This window comes from Phyllobates terribilis, unplaced genomic scaffold (genome assembly GCF_046119375.1).
Source record: "Phyllobates terribilis strain yellow unplaced genomic scaffold, ASM4611937v1 Scaffold_2__4_contigs__length_985480577, whole genome shotgun sequence".
NCBI lineage: Eukaryota > Metazoa > Chordata > Amphibia > Anura > Dendrobatidae > Phyllobates > Phyllobates terribilis.
In genome coordinates this window covers 505562379-505582961 of record NW_027362762.1, presented here as the reverse complement: position 1 = coordinate 505582961, position 20583 = coordinate 505562379, and positions in this window count along the sequence as shown.

Genomic DNA, 20583 nt, shown 5'->3' with positions numbered 1-20583 from the left:
CCAAGTATGGACACCCAGTCGCCCCCTGGTGGCTGGGGACCAAGCGTGGACACCCGGCCGCCGGGCGGCTGGGGACTGAGTATGGATACCAGGTCGCCGACGCAGCCATGACGTAGTGGCCAGATTCCGCCTCCACATGCCCAATTTGAAGTGGAAGCAGGCAAGCAGTATGGTATTGCAGCTTGGGGGTGGGTGAGTGACAGGCTGCATACTTGCGCTTGCATTGCAAGGAATGGGGGAGGTACAATTGAACCCTGCCCTGGGACAAGGACTTGCATGGGGATAGCTGCAAGTCTGCACTTTCTGATGTGGCAAGGATCACTTCTGATAGGCACACTTTTAGGCACCGACCTGGGTGTCAGAGATGCTTCCAGGAGTCTTCCCCATGCTGTTCCCATGTCTTTTCAGCACTGTATGCATGTGTCACACAGCACATGGCCAGATAAGATTGTAAAATGTTAAAATGACATTTCCCGGTGAATGCATTTATCATGGTTGAAAGCAATACAAAAGTGCAAAAACGCATAAAAAATGCTACTTGTGAACATAGACCAAGGTGTGGAGGAGTATTTTTGTTTTTGGTTATTTATTTTACCTTATACACAAGTCTTTACCCTGGAAAGGAAGTTCCTTAACATATTTCACCGGAAAACCGTTTCAGTTTTGTTTTTGAATGTTTTATTGTGAGCCCGTAAAAGTGGTTTAATACCTCTGACCATGTTGTTGACAGCAGTGACCAGGGGGTCAGAAATGCTTCCTGGGACGATCCCCATGCTGTCCCCATGTCATTTGAATACTGTCACTATCGTTTTGGGCACTTTTTACTCTTTCTACAGACTGCCGGAGGTGCCGCCGCAAAAATGCTCGGGTCTCCCATAAACTAACATTGGGCTCGATGCTCAGGTCGAGCACCCGAGTATCAAGGTGAGCTCGGCCCGAGCTTCGAGCACCCGAGCATTTTAGTGCTCGCTCAACACTAGTAGCGACCAGTTTCAGACTTCCATAAACTTTTGGTTGATTCACCATATGATCTGTACCCTCCTGCTAACAGTAGTAAACCTATGAAAGCATTTAGAGCTGTCAAATCGAAATTCTTCCATTTCTCGCCATAAACCTGTTGTCCCTCAATGTTTGTCATTTGTATTATGATGTTTTGTATGGTTAAATTTATGAACAATTTGTATGCAGATTGTATGTCATCAATTTTTGATAAAGCATACCTATTAGGACCTGGAGTATCTTTTATGACATTTGAAGAAGGCTACAAGTTCCAAACTACATCTTTGTTTTTCAAATGGATTTCTTATATCTGACTAGTTGTCTGGGTTTCCTCATCAGATTCCACTTCAGAATTAGATTTCTCTGCATTGGTTTCCCCATCACTTATGTGTGTCCTCCTCTTCTGACACATTTTCAAGCAGGATATCATCATCTGAATTGGAGGCGTTTACAAGTTCTTCCAATTCAGCTTCAGTCAATATCCATTTTCTCATCATGCAAAAAGGGAAGATTGTGGAAAGAAAAAAATAAATATATACATAAACAATAATAATAAAATGAGAGAAGAAACTATTTCCAGTTTCACAACAATACACACAATAAGAGCCCCGTCACACATTGAGACATCCCCTGCGATTGCGATGCTGGAGCGTCGCAAAGAAGACCATCCATATAAGCATGCAATCATAGCAGTGAGAATATATTCTCTTCATAAGCAGACATTGAGTCTACACAGCCCTAATGCCCCCCCCCCCCCCCCCACTTGCATACCAAAGAATGGATCATCAAAAGTACATGTCTCATGCAAGATGAAATAAGTGCTGGGTATTATTTCAACAAGCAGGCAGTGACCATTGTCTTACAACATGACAGTAACCAACCAATGGCTTAGCAAAATAAAAAAAATTGCTGCTTTACACTATACAATCTAACCAACATAATTGAATCATTTGAGAATAAAATAGTTTATCTGCTTCATACCTGTAAAGATGAGTTTTCAGAGCTCTGACGTCTATACATACTGTATGCTCTCTCTGTGTTCTCTCCAGCTGCACTGAAAGTGAAATAACTGTATAGAATAGTATGGTAATTGTCTACTGATAAGATCAGGGAAAACACCACCCTTTAGAATAAGATAGCCCACAGTAAAACAAACACATTTGTCAAACAGAATTTATTAGTGCTCTTTTCAGGTCATCATTACACAGTAATAGAACCAGCTAACACAAAGAATATAAGAAAATCTTTTCATTTACAATGTGAAATGTTGACAACTAAATTGAACTATTTCTATATGAGCAGCAAGGTAAATAAGATACAGCGAAAAACTTTGCACATAACTTGACCGTGTACTGCCAACCCGGGTTCCATCGTTCAACATGCCCCCCCATCTTCCAGCACTCACCTTTCCCCACCAAATAAAAACACTGCACCTGTATTTCTTTTGGAAAAATTTTGCCACAGCGGCCATTTTATTAACAAACAACATTAGCATATTAACAGTGTTATAAAATAAATAAGAAGGGAGGGTTCTTGGAGTTAAAATTAGATCTGGCATAAATTAAACCGAACTCGAACCACCATATTACCCTCAGCCGGCCATCACCAGCTCAAGGGCACCAAAAGCTCCCAGGGTAAAACCCCGTCCAGAGCCCAAAACCAAATGCCAGATCACCCCGCTTAATCAAGGCACTGCCTGTGATTATCCAATATTCTTTCCACCGACACTTCTGTGCAAACTCCAAGAACCCCACCCCTCGCCAAGCCACTGCGACAAACCCACATAAAAACTTTACATATCCTTTTTAATATAACCCTTCAATAATACACAATAACAATAACTCCTTTATCTCCTCCTCAGTAAAACCACCCTTTCACCATTAGCTTCACAGGATACCAACATAAAGAAGGGGTGGGAGGGAACTTTCTCCACAGACTTCCTTCCTGGACTGACCATTTTCCTGCACTTTTCCCTATTATACTATTATACCTCCCCCCCCTTTCCCAATTCCTGCCCCTCCAGGCTTATAACCAATCAGGATATTGGGATTTAAAATTACACCCTCCTGGCCCATCCCGGTCATGTGGGGCTTTGTTCTAGTTACACTTGCTTCCAGCCCCCTTCTTGACCGTGTACTGCCAACCCGGGTTCCATCGGTCAACATGCCCCCCCCATCTTCCAGCACTCACCTTTCCCCACCAAATAAAAACACTGCACCTGTATTTCTTTTGAATAAATTTTGCCACAGCGGCCATTTTATTAACAAACAACATTAACATATTAACAGTGTTATAAAATAAATAAGAAGGGAGGGTTCTTGGAGTTAATATTAGATCTGGCATAAATTAAACCGAACTCGAACCACCATATTACCCTCAGCCGTCCATCACCAGCTCAAGGGCAAAAAAAGCTCCCAGGGTAAAACCCCGTCCAGAGCCCAAAACCAAATGTCAGATCACCCCGCTTAATCAAGACACTGCCTGTGATTATCCAATATTCTTTCCACCGACACCTCTGTGCCAACTCCAAGAACCCCACCACCAACGAACAGCCCTGACCACCTCAGGCTCGTGAGCACCCCAACACCGCAAAAGCCCTTTCGATCCCCTCCTGTATGGCCAATGCCCATAAATCAATGCCAATATCATTCAAATGTATGCCGTCCTTTGCCCAAAAGTCTCCAACTCCCGCTTCCAGATCAAGATGTTGCACGCTTACTCCCCCGTTCCTGGTAACAAAAGCTGATATAGCTCTGTTCAACTTTATACGTGCCCTATTAATTCCCTTCAATGATCTGGCCTCCCTCCATTTTTTTCTGGGCACAATGTCAGACCAGACTGTCAACACCTCAGGAAAGGATGTCCATAACCTTAACAGATCGATTCGAATGTCCCTCATCAATTCCCTAACCGGCCGAGCCCCCAAATCATTCCCCCCCAATATGCACCACCAAAATATAGTAACATAGTTTGTAAAGCCGAATAAAGACTTGCTTCCATCAAGTTCGACCTGTTAGTTCTGTAATAACCCCAAATGATTTAGCCAATCTTCACCTGAGGAAAAATTCCCTCCCGACTCTGAAACCAGCAGTTAGAATAAATCCCTGTATCAACCTACTATTTTATTTTATTTTTAAGTATATGCTGAAATCTACCTGGTATCTAGAAATGCATCCAGTCCCCGCTTGAACTGGTGTAGTGAATCTGACATTACCGTCTCCCCACTCAGTGAATTCCATATTCTCACTGCTCTTACCGTAAAGAACCCCTTCCTATGCTGGTGCTGAAACCTTTTGTCTTCCAGTCTTAGTGAATGCCCTCTTGTTACCGTAATATCCCTCCTTTTGAACAAATCCCGGGCAAGATCTCTATACTGTCCCCAAACATATTTGTACACATTTATTATGTCCCCCCTCAACCTTCTCTTTTCCAGGCTGAATAGTCCTAGTTTTGCCAACCTCTCTGGGTATTGCAGTCTCTCCATTCCCTTTATTAATTTTGTTGCCCTCCTTTGTACCTTTTCAAGCTCATTTATATCCTTTCTATATATTGGGGCCCATAACTGAGCGCAGTATTCCAAGTGTGGTCTGACCAGTGCTTTGTACAGTGGAAGAACAATGTTCTCATCCTTTGCAGCTATACCTCTTCTGATACATCCCATTACCCTGTTTGCCCTTACAGCAGCGGCCTGACTTTGGGCACTCCAATTTAGTTTGCTATCAATCAAGATGCCCAAGTCCTTCTCCATCTCTGAATTCCCCAATGATTTCCCATTCAGTGAGTACTGGTGACTTCCATTTTTCCTTCCCATATGTATGACCTTACATTTCTCCTCGTTAAACCTCATTTGCCATTTAATACTCCACCTACCCAGCTTATCCAAATCCCTCTGTAGGTCTGCACTGTCCTCTTTTGTATTAATTGTTTTACATAACTTTGTGTCATCTGAAATATTGATATTTTACTATTTATCCCGTTGACTATGTCGTTAATAAAGATATTAAATAACATTGGGCCTAGTACAGACCCCTGTGGTACCCCACTAGTGACGCTTACCCAATCTGAGTATATTCCATTTATAACCACCCTCTGCCTTCTATCCTTTAGCCAGTTAGCTACCCACTTGCAGACATTTTCCCCCAGCCCCATCATTCTCATTTTGTATACCAACCTATTATGTGGCACGCTATCGAACGCTTTTGAGAAGTCGAGATACACGACATCCACTGGTTCCCCCTGATCTAATCGAGAGCTAACCTCCTCGTAGAAGTCAATCAGGTTTGTTTGGCAGGAGCGATTCCTCATGAATCCATGTTGGTTCGGGATTAAAAGATTATTAGCATCAAGATGCTCCGTAATTGCCTCTTTAATGAAGCTTTCAAAAATTTTGACCACAACGGACGTCAGACTCACCGGCCGATAGTTTCCGGCGTCACTTTTCGCTCCCTTTTTGAATATTGGCACTACATTCGCCTGTCACCAATCAAGTGGTACAGACCCAGTCTCAACAGAGTCCTTAAATATAAGATATAATGGTCTGTCTATCACATTACTTCATTACTTAGTTCCCTTAGTACCCGTGGGTGTATGCCATCAGGTCCTGGTGATTTGTTTATTTTAATGTTACTGAGGCGTTTCTGTACCTCAACTTGGGTTAGATTAGTCATACTTAGTGGAGGATTAAGCTTGTCACTTCTCATTTCTCCTGTTAGTTCTATTTCCTTTGTGAAAGTTGTCGAAAAAAAATTATTTAATAGATTAGCTTTATCCTCATCTTTCTCTAAGATTTTGCCTTCCTCACTTTTTATCGGTCCAATATTATACGATTTAATCCTTTTACTATTTATATACGTAAAGAACAGATTGGGATTTGATCTACTTTCCCTAGCATTACGTTTCTCTGTTTCCTCCTTCGCTATTTTTATTTGTTTTTTGCAGGTTCTCGTTTTTTCCTTGTAACACATTAGTGCCTCCTTACTGTTTTCCTGTTTTAATCTCTTGAATGTCTCTTTTTTGCTATTTAACGCCCCTTTTACATTCTTGTTCAACCATATTGGTTTCCTCTTATTTCTGGCCCTTTTATTCCCATACGGTATATACCTCTCGCACTGAGTATTCAGAATTCTTTTGAAGGTTTCCCATTTACTATTCGTATTCCATTGATTAAGTACTTTGTCCCAGTCAATAAGTTGAAGGTTTTCTATCAGCTGATCAAACTTCGCCCTCCTAAAGTTTAATGTTTTAGTTGTTCCCTTATTGATAACCCTACTGAAGGGCATTTTGAAGTCGATAATATTATGATCGCTATTACCTAGGTGCCCCCCTATCTGTACCTCAGTTATTCTATCAGGCCTATTAGTCAATATTAAGTCCAACACGGCCTTCTCTCTCGTTGGTTCCTGCACTAGTTGGGAGAGATAATTATCCTTAATATTTGTCAAGAACCTTTTTCCTTTCTGAGATCTACAGGTTTCTGTTTCCCAGTCAATATCCGGGTAGTTTAAATCCCCCATTATAATCACTTCATTATGTTTTGCTACTTTGTCTATTTGTCCTAATAGCAGTTTCTCATTCTCCTCTGTTATATTGGGTGGCTTATAGCAGACCCCCAGTAATATTTTATTATTATTTTTTGCCCCCTCTATCTCTACCCACATGGACTCGACCCCCTCTTCTCCCTCTCCTATATCTTCCCTTAGTCTGGGTTTTAGACATGACTTTACATATAAGCAGACTCCTCCGCCTTTCCCCTGTTTCCGGTCCCTTCTAAATAAACTATAATCTAATAAATTTACCGCCCAGTCGTAGCTATCGTCTAGCCAAGTCTCTGTTATACCTACGATGTCATACCTCTCCTCCGATATAAGCGCCCGCAGCTCATCCGCCTTATTGGTCAGGCTTCTTGCGTTGGTCAGCATGCAAGATAAAAAACTTTGGGGTTATTTAGCATCCTATTCTTCTCTAACGATCTAACTGTACTATCCCCACCCCCCTCTCCACCCTCATTATATTCACTTCTCCCCTTCACCCTTGCTTGCCTCACATCCCACCTATTTCCTTGGTTACCCCCCCGTCTCTAGTTTAAAACCTCCTCCAACCTATTAGCCATCTTCTTCCCCAGCACCGCTGCACCCTCCCCATTGAGGTGCAGCCCGTCCCTACGGTAGAGCCTGTAGCCGACCGCGAAGTCGGCCCAGTTCTCCATGAACCCAAACCCTTCTGCCTTGCACCAACTCTTTAGCCACTTATTCACCTCCCTAACTTTCCGTTGGCGCTCCTGTGTGGCTCGCGGGATTGGTAGTATTTCTGAGAAAACTACCTTGGAGGTCCTTGCCCTAAGCTTCCTACCTAGGTCCCTGAAATGATTTTTAAGGACCCTCCATCTACCACTCACTTTGTCATTGGTGCCGATGTGGACCATGACCGCTGGGTCTTCACCAGCCCCACCCAGTAACCTGTCAACCCGATCCGCGATGTGCCGGACTCGAGCGCCAGGGAGGCAGCACACCGTTCAGCGATCCCGGTCTTTGTGACAGATTGCCCTGTCTGTCCCCCTAATAATAGAGTCACCCACTACCAGAACCTGTCTTGTCTGCCCTACACTTCCCCCCTCCCCCTCATTACTGGAGCATACACTTCCCCGGCGGTCAGAGGATCTGTCGTGCTCCAATAATGCCGGTTCTGAACCAGCCTTCCTATACTTCTTCCCTCTATCCCTCCTAACTGTTATCCAGCTCCCTGCCTGTTCAGCCTGCACTTCCCCTCTATGCTCCACCCCCAGTATTGACCCATTGAGTGTCTGCTCGGTGAGCAGTAAACTCCGCTCCATGTTGTCGATGCTCCTCTGTATCGCTATCTGAGCACTTAGATCCAGAATTTGGGCTTCCAAGTGCACGATATGCTCACATCTTTCGCAGCAGTATGGATCCTCGAGCGGTTGCTCACGGAATGCATACATTGCGCAAGATGTACACTGCATGGCTCCGGCCAACATGGACGTCATTCTAAATATGGGGATACAGTCAGTATATATATACAAGTACAAAACACAATTATTTATATATAGGTGTATGGACGGGGATCAATTAGGGATGTGCAAGTGTATCAATTAGATATCGGCGGGGGATCAGTTAAGTATGGACGGGGGATCAATTAAGTATCAAGTATGGACGGGGAAATCAGATAAGTAGGTCAGGTGGATTAATTAAGTAAAAAGTAAAGTAAAGAAAGAATGAAATACAGTCAGCAATTCAGTCCAAAGTCCTCCCTTCCAAACTCCCTGAATACAAAGTCACTGAAAAACAAGTCACACACTTACTTTTGTTCGCACTTTTGCTCCGGACACACGCAGCTCGTTCACACTCGCAAACTAAGAGATTTAAAGAGGTCTTTTTTTTTTTTTTTTCCCCTTTCCAGCAATGTACCCTTCACCTCAATGCACTTCCAAAGGACTTGATGCCCAACCAGCTGCCCCTTATAAACCCTTAATTATGACCCCTTCCCCTTAATTAACCCTTTGTGAGTAAATCTACACCTCAGGATTTTAGTGCAATGTAGTTAACCCTTAAATACACAGGTAGTAAACTAAGAAACTAAAACTGTAGTGAGCAAATAGGTTTTAAAAAGCCCAATAAATCTAAACAGGTAGAAAAGCACTCAGCAGGTCACAATGCAGCACTCACCACAATTCACTCAGGTATTTTCTGCAGGATTCCCAATATCTCTTCACTGAAAAACAAGTCACACACTTACTTTCGTTCGCACTTACGCTCCGGACACACGCAGCTCGTTCACACTCGCAAACTAAGAGATTTAAAGAGTTTTTTTTTTTTTGTTTTTTTTTTCCTTTTCCAGCAATGTACCCTTCACCTCAATGCACTTCCAAACGAGCGCCCGATCCAAACGAGCTGCTTTATGGAATTCTGGCAGCACCCTTCTCCAAACCATCCCTCGAAAACCCAGCCACCGAACTACCGCTTGCTCTCTGCTAAAACCCAATTGCCTACCGTCCGGCCTCACGTCTGCCCTCAGCGCCCCCCAATGGACGAAAGAGTGTCCTAGAATCCAAACTAACGCGACGCCACCTGCAACAAGACAACCAAAAGGTATTCAAATCTCAAAAGATAAATTACATAAGACCGCATACCTTAAGCCATACATAAGACAGGTAACGATCAGAACTCCTCCTCCCAAAGCGTTTTATCACATCCTTGCCTAACCCCAAGCCATCCGCTTCTGATGCCGCACCAATTCTGAATGAATGTGACCCGTATGCCTCAGGACTAAGGCCGAGCTCAGCAATCCCTTTTTTAAACACCGCTATGAATTGAAAACGTGACAAAAATTCTCCATTTTCATGACACAATAATGGGCCCTTCCGCCCTGACAAAACCTGCCAGTAAGCCAATAAACATCTCTTAGGACAAAGAAAAGATTCAATAACCTCACCCAATATTACTCGTTTACCTTTGCCCAATTGATCCGTCTTCCCCCGCCTAATCTAAAATTCAATGCCCCCATCTCGACCGCTCATATCCTCAGCAAACAAACCCCCAACCTTGTTCCTGCTTGGTGCCACCAATTCACCTAATCTTAGCATGCCAAAAAACGCCAATGAAAAAGCCAACCTAAACAGTGTGGCTTTAAAAACTGAACAACAAATCTTATCCAATACAAAACCCAAACGTTCCAAAATGCTAAAGGTTACTGGCCTCCGTTTATCCAACACTTTACCTCCTCTCCTAAAGCCCTTGAGAGCTTGCTTCACTAAAAAGGACTTCGAAGCATCCTTCATCCCCTGCAATTTAAAACCAAACACTAAACCTGCAACAAACTTGCCAACTTTTGACACCGACCATCCGCTCTCAGCTGCCCTTCCAACGAGAAACAACACCGCCATCTCTCTATCTCCATCACTCTCCATCACACCCCACTGCAGAATCCAACTTTGCCATACTCACCACGATGCCTCGTATGATGCCCAGGTCTGCCTTGTGATGGACTCCCGTATTAACCGTCCCGCTCCTCCATAACCAGCTGCCACAAACGCGAAGGGCAGTCCTGTCTCACATCCTCTGCCTCTGGTGCTAGCGTACGAAAACGATCCCACTGAAAACGAGACAAGGCATCTGCTATGGAATTTTGTACACCTGGAACATGGACTGCTGTAATCCAAGCGTTCAACTTAAGACAACAAAGTACTAGTTCCCTCAGCAACCTAATCACAGGCGGAGACGAGGCCGACAAACTGTTGATGACAGACACCACTCCCATGTTATCACAGTGCAACCGAATTCTCCTGTTGGCAAAACACTCTCCCCAAATAGCAACCGCAACAACAATAGGAAACAATTCCAAAAATGCCAAGATCCTCATAAGACCCCTCTCTTTTCACATATTCGGCCACTCGCCAACGCTCCACCGCCCCTTCCAGTAGGCCCCGTAACCGGCACCTCCTGCAGCATCCGTAAATATCTCACAATCAAAACTGTTCAAAAACTCCTGCTGGATTAACGACCTGCCGTTATAACTTTCCAAAAACAATTTCCAAACTTTCAGATCCTCTTTGTGGTCCTTATTAAGGCGAATGAAATGATGCGGCGCACGCACTCCTGCTGTCGCTCCTGACAACCTGCGACAAAATATTCTGCCCATTGGCATAATCCTGCAAACAAAAATCAAATGCCCTAACAGCGACTGTAGCTCCCTCAGGGTCACCTTGTGCAACTTCCCGATCCTGTCGACCTCCTGCTTAAGCAAACTCAATTTATCATCAGGTAACCGACACTCCTTCCTTTCGGTATCAATTACAATGCCCAAAAAACTTAAGATGGTGCAAGGTCCTTCCGTTTTCTCTTCTGCTAACGGCACGCCAAAATGCTCCGCTACCCACACCATAGTACCTAACAAATTCCTACACAACAACGATTGCGGGGGGCCTATAATCAAGAAGTCATCCAAATAATGAATGACAGACTTAACAGAAGCCAGGTCCTTCACTACCCATTCCAAAAAGGTGCTAAACGTTTCAAACAAAAAACACGAAATAGCACAACCCATTGGCAACACCTATCCACATAGTACTCCCCTTCCCAAATACAACCTAACAACGGGATGCTATCCGGGTGAACTGGCAACAACCTAAAGGCCGACTCGATATCAGTCTCAGCTAGCAACGAGCCTGGCCCATATCTCCGTACCCAATGCACCACCGCATCGAATGATGTATATTCAACCGAACACAATTCCTGCGCAATGCCATCATTAACCGAAAGCCTCTTCGGGTACGACAAATGCTGAATTAAACGAAACTTATTCAGCTCTTTCTTGGGCACAACCCCCAATGGCGAGATAATCACCATGCTATTAGGCAATTCCTGAAACGGTCCAGCCATCCTGCCCAATTCCACCTCCTTAGCCAACTTCACACTAACCACTTCCGGATGAAGGGAAGCCGAGGTCAAATTTTTAACTGAAAAGGGGACCTCATGATCAGGAGGAGGGATTCTAAACCCTTCCAAAAAAACATCTGCAATGACCTTAGCCTTCAACTGATTCGGATACCTACTTAGAAAGGGGGCCATCGCGTGAACCCTCACTGGAGTCACCCCCTTGACCTTAACCACTGTCGGCTTTCCCTTACCCTTCTTAAAGCATTTTGATGCTCCGTGTGAACTTCCGTTACAATGGGAGCACACATGTTTAAATTTACAGGAGGTCCTGTACTTGCATTGGCCATCATTAAATAGCCAGCAAGTTCCCGCTTCCTTTTTAGTGCTGTGTGCCCCCTGACTACTTCCCCCATGTCCCGCTGACTGATTCCCGCTACTGTTGCTCCCGTGAAAGGACTGCCCATACCTCACTGGGGCCATAACCTTCAACCACAACCCAATGTCCTTTTGATCCCATCTGATCTCCGGGCGGACTGCTTTTCTCTGCCGAAATTGCTCATCATATCGTAACCACGCCTGACCCCCGTAAGAACGATGAGCCTCCCCAATAGCATCAAGGTAGCAAAATAAACCTGAGCAATTATCCGGAGCTTTTTCCCCAATAATGCTAGCCAATATTGCAAAAGCCTGTAACCAATTAACAAACGTCTGAGGAATCAACCTCCCCCTACGCTTCTCTTCTTCCTTTTTTTTACTATAGACCTTCTTACCCTTATCCAGATTAAACTTTTCCAGCAGAAGAAGGGAAAATATTTCAACATAGTAATCTCGCCAAATGTTTTCCTTTACCTCTTTTTTTAAGTGTGCCCCCAACGGCCCCTCAAAGCACACATATACATCCCCTTTTGCCCTATCATCCAGTTTTACGGTATCCGCTTTGTCCTTCTCTGTCGTAACACAAACCGATACCCCAGAAGGTGTCCCGGCTGCATTCACCGCCGACCTGGCCAACTCGCTCCCCACCTGTGACAACACCGGTTGACTAGGTACCCACGCCGCCGTGGGTAACAATCCTCCTTGATTAACTCCACCACCGTCTATTCTAGCCAAAATTTGCGACATGCTAAACAAAATATCCCTAAGACCCACTACGTCAGACCCACGACCTCGCCTAGTATTTTCCCCGCTGGGCCCAGCCAACTGCCTAACACCTCCCCCATCCACTAATGACCAAGCGAGCGACAAACAATACATGGACGCATACTCACCAAGCTGCGCAGGTGCTGTGTCCCCGCCAGCCGATCGTCCCGAGTCCTGATGAATCCGGGATTCGCCTTGATCCTCACCACACTCCGATTCGCCAGTCTCCTGCTGCTGCTCAAGGCCCGCGCTCCTGGCCTCCTCGTCACCAGGGGGTACCTGAGCACATGCCGATATCCCCGCCAATCGTCTCCTGACAGTCCCGGCTCCGGTCCTCCCGCCATCCGCGGCACTCCTCGACTTCCAGACCCGGATTCCCTAGCCCGATCCGTGGTGGTCCATGGGTGACTGCCAGGCAGCCCTGTGCTGCTGCCCGCCACTCCACTGCCATGGATTTGCTGACTCGAGCCAGGCAGCAGATCCCCGAATTGCTGCTGCCTGCCCGTGCACTTGGGCTGCTGTCTCCCTCTGCTGATGTTTCTGGCAGGCACCCCGACTGGTACATCGCCAGGTGTGCCTGCCATGCTGGTGGTCCCTCTGGTCTGCTCATCCGCTCTGGAGCTCCGATTCCAGGTGGGCAAGTGGCGCCATGAATCGGCGCCGACTCCTGCAGCGGGGGGCGTGTCCAGGTGCCCACCGCTCACTTCCTGAGAGCCCCTGTCACGTGACGCCAGTTCCGGAAGTGACGTTTGACGTACTTCCGGTAAGGCCCCGCCCACCGGAAGGTGACGCGGCTGCAGCACGGGCCTTGCTTCCGGCACAGCCCGGGCTCTAGCATTGCAGTGCGCCGCCGGAGCAGGCCACACTACAGCTGAGCAGGGCACTTCAGTCGTGGACCGCGACCCGATGCTGGAGGAGCCCGCAGGCCGGCTGGACAGATTCCTGCCGTGGCGGGCGCGCTGGCAGGGGGTTCCGTCGGTGCGCTCACCGGACGCAGGGTCCCCTGAGGGGCTCCGCAGCCTGTGCCTGCTGCCCGTGCTAACCATCTCCGGGGAAAGCCTCTCGGGGGGCCGCGTACTCCTGCCGCTTCTTCCAACTCCCAACGGAGGTTCTTCTGCCCTGGCATTCCCCAGCAATCCCAACAGCTGGGACTCAAGCCAACATCCACGCCTGGATCTGGCAGCCTCCCTCAGCTTGGTGATCAGGGAATCAACGGTCTCCATAGTCCTGGTAAGTGTACCCAAACAATGGGAAAGTGGCAGGTTTTTTTTTTTTTTGAGTTCAGCAACTTTCTCCACTGACTTCCTTCCTGGACTGACCATTTTCCCGCACTTTTCCCTATTATACCATCCCCCCCCTTTCACAAAGCCCGCCCCTCCAGGCTTATAACCAATCAGGATATTGGGATTTAAAATTACACCCTCCTGGCCCATCCCGGTCATGTGGGGCTTCTTTCTAGTTACACTTGCTTCCAGCCCCCTTCTATACTGGAAGCGAATTTATCTGCTGTATTGTAATTTGAAAATGTTTGTATATGTAAATCTGCAAGGATCAAAGGGACCTAGATAAATTGATAAATAGTAGTAGATGTAGTATAAAAGGCTATGGGTCATTTTTGAGTGAACAGTACAAGTGTAAAAAAAAACGTAGAGCAAAAAGTAAACAAAAAAAAATACCCATAGTAAGATCCCAAGAACATATCTAAAGAGGAAAAGTCAATTAACCACAAGTTTCAGAACCGCATAATGAAAATGTAAGAAAATATAAAATTTCAAATTCGGTCATTTTTGACCGAACCGAACAGCAGGGTTTTTAATGAGGCCCGCCAGTTGTTGCCTTTCAGGGATCTATGGATGATCCTCCTTATAATATTTGTCTGGCTTTGCACTTTCTGCAAAGCCTTTATGACTGTATAAGTACATCAAGTACACTTTCAAGGATTTAAGCCTTGACATATATTTATGGATTAGATTAATCATTAGTGATGAGCGAGCACTAAAATGCTCGGGTACTCATTGTTTGAGTCGAGCAAATTGGAATGATCGAGTGCTCGGACCGAGAAACGAGTCCAATGTAAGTCTAGGGGAAACTCGACCATTTTTCCGGCGGCTCCCCCTGGAGGTCTGCAGAGGGCTTAAAAATTGCCCAAATCGATGGGAACAGTGCTCAAACGACATGAGAACAGAAACGGGAAGACCTAGAAGCATTTCTAACTTCCAGTTCACTGCTATCGGTAATGTTGTCAGAGGTATTACATCCTTTCCAGGGTAATAACTTGTATATAAGGTAAAATAAATAACCAAAAACAAAAATGCTCATCCACTCCTTGGGCTATGTTCACACGTAGCGTTTTTGATGCGTTTTTGCACTTTTGCATTGCTTTTAACCAAGACAAATTTATTCACCTGGAAATGTAATTTTAACATTTTACAACCTTATCTGGCCATGTGGTGTGTGACACATCATCAGACGCATCCCGTTTCCTTTATGATGGAGGAACTCTGAAAGTCATAAAGCCTATTTTTATAGGGCCATCAGGCAGCCCTTACTATCCTTAAAGGTCCAGCAGTCGGCCCTCACTATTGTTAGAGAGCCATTAGCTGGCTAGGCTTTGTTGTTCCCTTTATTAAAGAGTGGGTCTCCTATACTGTTATTGCTTATGCAGTGACTGCAACGAGGAACTCCAATGCCCCTTGCAAGAGACTTAGAGGTCGGAGGGCCTCCTGAAAACAATGTTCCAATTATTAGGAAGCGTGTCTTCCATTCTGTTTGCCTATGCAATGAAGCAATGGCTGCCAAAAATTTGGAGGAACTCCAATGTTCCTTGCAAGAGACGTAGATATGTTGATATGGTACATATGGTGGTGATATGGTGGTGGAGAATGAAGATGAGGAGAAGGAGGAGGACAAGAGCAAAGAGACAAAATCAGGAAGCGTATACCTTTGTCTGGGTGTGAAAACAGAGGTGCATGGGAATAGAGTTAGACTTTGCAAAAAAAAGACACTGTATTTGAGTTTATGTTACGCTGCTATCATTCAGTGGTGTTGAGAAGTCTGTCCTAATCCAGCCCTTTTTTATAAGAGTCAGCCTGTCAGCATTATCAGTTGACAGGTGGATGCGCCTATCGGTTATAATTTCACTGGCGGCACTAAAAATCCACTCTGACAAAACGCTAACGGCAGGGCAGGCCAGGACCTCCAAGGTGTAGAGAGCCAGTTCATGCCACGTGTCCAGCTTGGATACCCAAATAAGGTACAAAGGAATAACGGAGGGCGTTGGTACAATTGGCAAAGTACTCCTTCACCTTCTTACCAAACTTTTCATTCCGTGAAAGAGTACCCTGCGCATCAGTGCTTGCGTGATGGGAGGGTCTGAGAAAAGAGTCCCAGAACTTTGACAGTGTTCCTCTGCCTTTGCTCAATTGCATTTCTGTCTCTCTTGCCTGTACTCCTTGGTTGTCCAGCAAACTTTGACCTCTGCCGCCAAAGTTTTCAGATGGGAATTTTTTTAATAATTCTGCAACAAGGGCCTTCTTGTACTGCACCATTTTATTAGGCCTGCCCTACAAGGGAATAAGAGACAGAAAGTTCTCCTTGTAGCATGGCTCTAGAAGTGTCACCAATAGTGTTGAGCATTCCGATACTGAAATATCGGGTATCGGCCGATATTCGCGGTATCGGAATTCCGATACTTAATTCCGATACTATTGCAATATCGTATACCGGAATCGGAAGTTCCCATAATGCAATGAGACATTTTCATTTTATTCAGCCAATGAGGATCCTAAGAAGTGTGGGCACATCCTGTTAGGCATGTAGGCATCTTAACTAATGGCATGGCTGTGATTGGCTGCTGAAATGATGTCATGATGCACTATAAAAGCCACCGCCGCCATTTTGAGCTCACTCTGCTGTGAATTCAGTTAGGGATAGGACGCTGTTGTTCTGAGGGACAGTTTTAGCTACCTATTTGCTCTATACTGCTTTACCCAAGCTACTTTCTAAATCACTGTGCCTTGCAGTGCTAGTGCACAGTTCCCTGTGCTGTTCACCGCTATCTGCAAGGTCTGTGTGTGTGAGTGCAGCTCACCCTGTAGTGTGTGCTTCAGCCAAGTCTGGTTGTAGTGCACTCAGTGTGTGTCACTGCCTCATACATTGTCCTTTTTTGCCAATTCATAATTTTTCCTGATATCTCCTATTAGTGTGGTGGTTCCATCTGTATTCAGCTAAATTGGTTCCAAACACACTATATAGGAGTAGATAGAGAAATTTTTTTCCGTCTTGCAGCACTAGTGCACAGTGCTCTGCATCTGTACTGTTCACCGCTGTCTGCAAGGTCTGGTGTGTGAGTGCAGCTCACCCTGTAGTGTGTGCTTCAACCCCGTCTGGTTGTAGTGCACTCAGTGTGTGTCACTGCCTCATACATTGTCCTTTATTGCCAATTCATAATTTTTCCTGATATCTCCTATTAGTGTGGTGGTTCCATCTGTATTCAGCTAAATTGGTTCCAAACACACTATATAGGAGTAGATAGAGAAATTTTTTTCCGTCTTGCAGCACTAGTGCACAGTGCTCTGCATCTGTACTGTTCACCGCTGTCTGCAAGGTCTGGTGTGTGAGTGCAGCTCACCCTGTAGTGTGTGCTTCAACCCCGTCTGGTTGTAGTGCACTCAGTGTGTGTCACTGCCTCATACATTGTCCTTTATTGCCAATTCATAATTTTTCCTGATATCTCCTATTAGTGTGGTGGTTCCATCTGTATTCAGCTAAATTGGTTCCAAACACACTATATAGGAGTAGATAGAGAATTTTTTTTCCGTCTTGCAGCACTAGTGCACAGTGCTCTGCATCTGTACTGTTCACCGCTGTCTGCAAGGTCTGGTGTGTGAGTGCAGCTCACCCTGTAGTGTGTGCTTCAACCCCGTCTGGTTGTAGTGCACTCAGTGTGTGTCACTGCCTCATACATTGTCCTTTATTGCCAATTCATAATTTTTCCTGATATCTCCTATTAGTGTGGTGGTTCCATCCATATTCAGCTAAATTGATTCCAAACACACTATATAGGAGTAGATAGAGGAGCCTTTCTGCAGCATTGGGCCCTGCAGCCCCAGCCAGATTAGTATTAGCCTATTTTTTGCAGCCTCATCTATTGCATTGTAGGTTACCTTCCTACATTGTAATAGCTACAAAAAGTTTGTGATACTATCGTTATTACATCTTTAGGCACATCCAGTGTCTTTTTGTGACAAAAAAAACCTAAATAAAGTTCACCAAACACTCCACTTTACAGTTGTGTAGGCCACATTAGCTCATATTAAAGTCTAGTCCACACTTTATAAAATTAGTGTTTCTTATACCTGTTAGCAGCTGTTCAGGAATAAGCACACTAAGCCCTTAGTACTTTTCTGCCTATCTTTATCAGTCTACCAAGATGAAGAAGGCAGGGAGTAAGGCATGTGGTCGTGGTCGTGGGCGTGGGCGTGGAGTTTCTGCAGGGAGAGGACGTGAGGATTCTGTGCCTGCAGGGAGAGGACGTGGGGATTCTGTGCCTGCTGCGGGCACCAGTGACTCAGCATCCCCCAGTTTTACCAGGGAACAGTCCTTTATGCGCAGCTTTGTAGGAGCTAGCCGTACCCCACTGCTGCGCGAGGACCAAATTGAAGCCGTTGTCGGATGGATGGCAGCTAACGCATCGACTTCAATTAGTTCCAGATCCTCTCAGGTCCTGAGCACTGAAGAGCACCCATCTGTCTCTTCACCACCTGCCAAATTGCCCAGGCAGTCAGAGAGCCCTGGACAGGAGCCATCTCTACTTCTGTTCTCTGAATCTCTTGGCTTGGAAAGAGGGGGCCAGCCAAGCAGAATTCGAGAATTTGAAGAAGAGGTAGTATGCAGTGATGCGCAACCGTTTTGTCTCTCTGAATCTGAAGAGGCGGGTGGGCCAGTGCCTATGGTCAGCAGCACACCTCAGTACGCATCTGATGATGAGACTCAGGTGCCACTTTCTGGTGCGTACTGTGCTGTCGAGACTACCCAGGAGAAGCAGTTGTTTGAAGAGGGTGGTGTAGATGATGAGGTCCTTGACCCATCATGGCGTGAGGGACAGGAAGGTGGTGGGAGCAGCTCTGAGGAAGAGATTCCCCGAACGGCCCAAAAAGGAGGGAGAGGGAGGGGGCAGACTTGGTTGCCTGTAGCCTCCACTTCGGCACCCATTAGGAGCATGGCTCTTCCAAAATCCAAAGCGGGCGCTCCCAAGACTTGCAGTGCCTGGTCCTTTTTTGACACAGTTGCAGATGACATTTGCTTTGTCAAATGCAAGCTGTGTAATCAGAAGGTGAAAAGAGGGAAAAGTGTCAGCAACCTCAATACCACAAATATGTGGAAACATGTGCGGACCAAGCACGTGGTGGAGTTACACAAACACACTGAAGACCTAGGCCAACCTACAGCGCCACCTACCACCTCTTCAGCTCGTGTTGTAGCCTCTTCCTCCAGCTCACACACAGCTGGTTCGGCTTCCTCACAGGATCGCCATGGAAGAATCTCTGGCACTGTTGTACAGAGACACAGTGTAATTCCACCCACAGCACCACTTTCCCAGTCATCCTCACACTCCCAGGCCAGTCTACAGCCATCGTTAGCACAGGCATGGGAGAAAAGGCGCCCATACTCGGCAAACCACCCCCGAGCACAGGCTCTGAATGCTGGCATTGCTAAACTACTGGCCCTTGAAATGCTATCATTCAGGCTGGTGGAGACTGACACATTCCGTAACTTTATGGCATTGGCAGTCCCACAATACAACGTGCCCAGCCGCTTTTATTTCAGCAGGCAAGCCGTCCCTGCCCTGCAACATCATGTGGAGGGAAAAATTAAACATGCGCTACAAAACGCCGTCAGTAGCAAGGTCCACCTGACCACTGATGCGTGGACCAGTAAGCATGGACAGGGACGATACCTTTCCCTCACTGCCCATTGGGTAAATGTTGTGGAGCCGGGTACAGATCTTGAGAGTGGCGCTGTACGTGTTCTGCCAACTCCAAGGATTGCAGGAATCCAGTCTGTACACATTGACTCCTCCTCATACTCCAGTTCCTCTGAATCAGCGCTGCAGGAGCCATCACGGTCTACCTCCACATCGACCCGTGAACGGTTACCTGTTATGATGACCGATATGAGCACAGCCGTGGCCAAACGTCAACAGGCCGTATTAAAATTAATTTCTTTGGGGAATCGAAGCCACACAGCGCAGGAGCTCTGGAATGCCATCAAGCAGCAGAGTGACGTGTGGTTTGTGCCAGCGAATCTCCAGCCAGGCATGGTAGTGTGTGACAATGGCCGAAATCTGGTGGCAGCTCTGGGCCTAGGCAACCTCACTCACATCCCATGTCTGGCACATGTGCTCAACTTGGTCGTGCAGAGTTTTTTGAGGGACTATCCGGATCTTGATGCACTGCTTCACAAGGTCCGCATAGAGTGCGCTCACTTGCGGCGTTCCAGCAATGCAAGATCACGCATTGCAGCTCTGCAGCGCCGATTATGTCTTCCGGAACATCGCATCATATGTGACCTACCCACCAGGTGGAATTCAACGTTACATATGTTGGAGAGGTTGTGTGAGCAGCAGGCAGCAGTAATGGAGTACCAGCTGCAGCAGGCGCAAACAAGTCGCAGTGCGCGCCGTTCACACTTCACCACCACTGAGTGGGCCTCTATGAAGGACATTTGCCACGTTTTGCGTGCCTTCGATTATTCCACGCGGATGGCGAGTGCAGATGATGCACTAGTCAGCATGACTATCCCCCTTATCTGCCTGCTTGAAAAAACACTGCAAGCACTAAGGGACGAGGTTTTGGAAGAGGTGGAGGATGAGGAGTCACAAATGCCATCTGCTTCTCTACAGTCTGCGCAACGTGGTTCCTCACAAAGGCCTAGGCAGGGGACACTTTGTGAGGAGGATGAGGAGGAGTCAATGGATGAGGAAGACATCTGTCCAGAGGAGGGAGGTACACAATGCTCTAGTAGTCAGTATCTAGAGCGAGGGTGGGGTGAT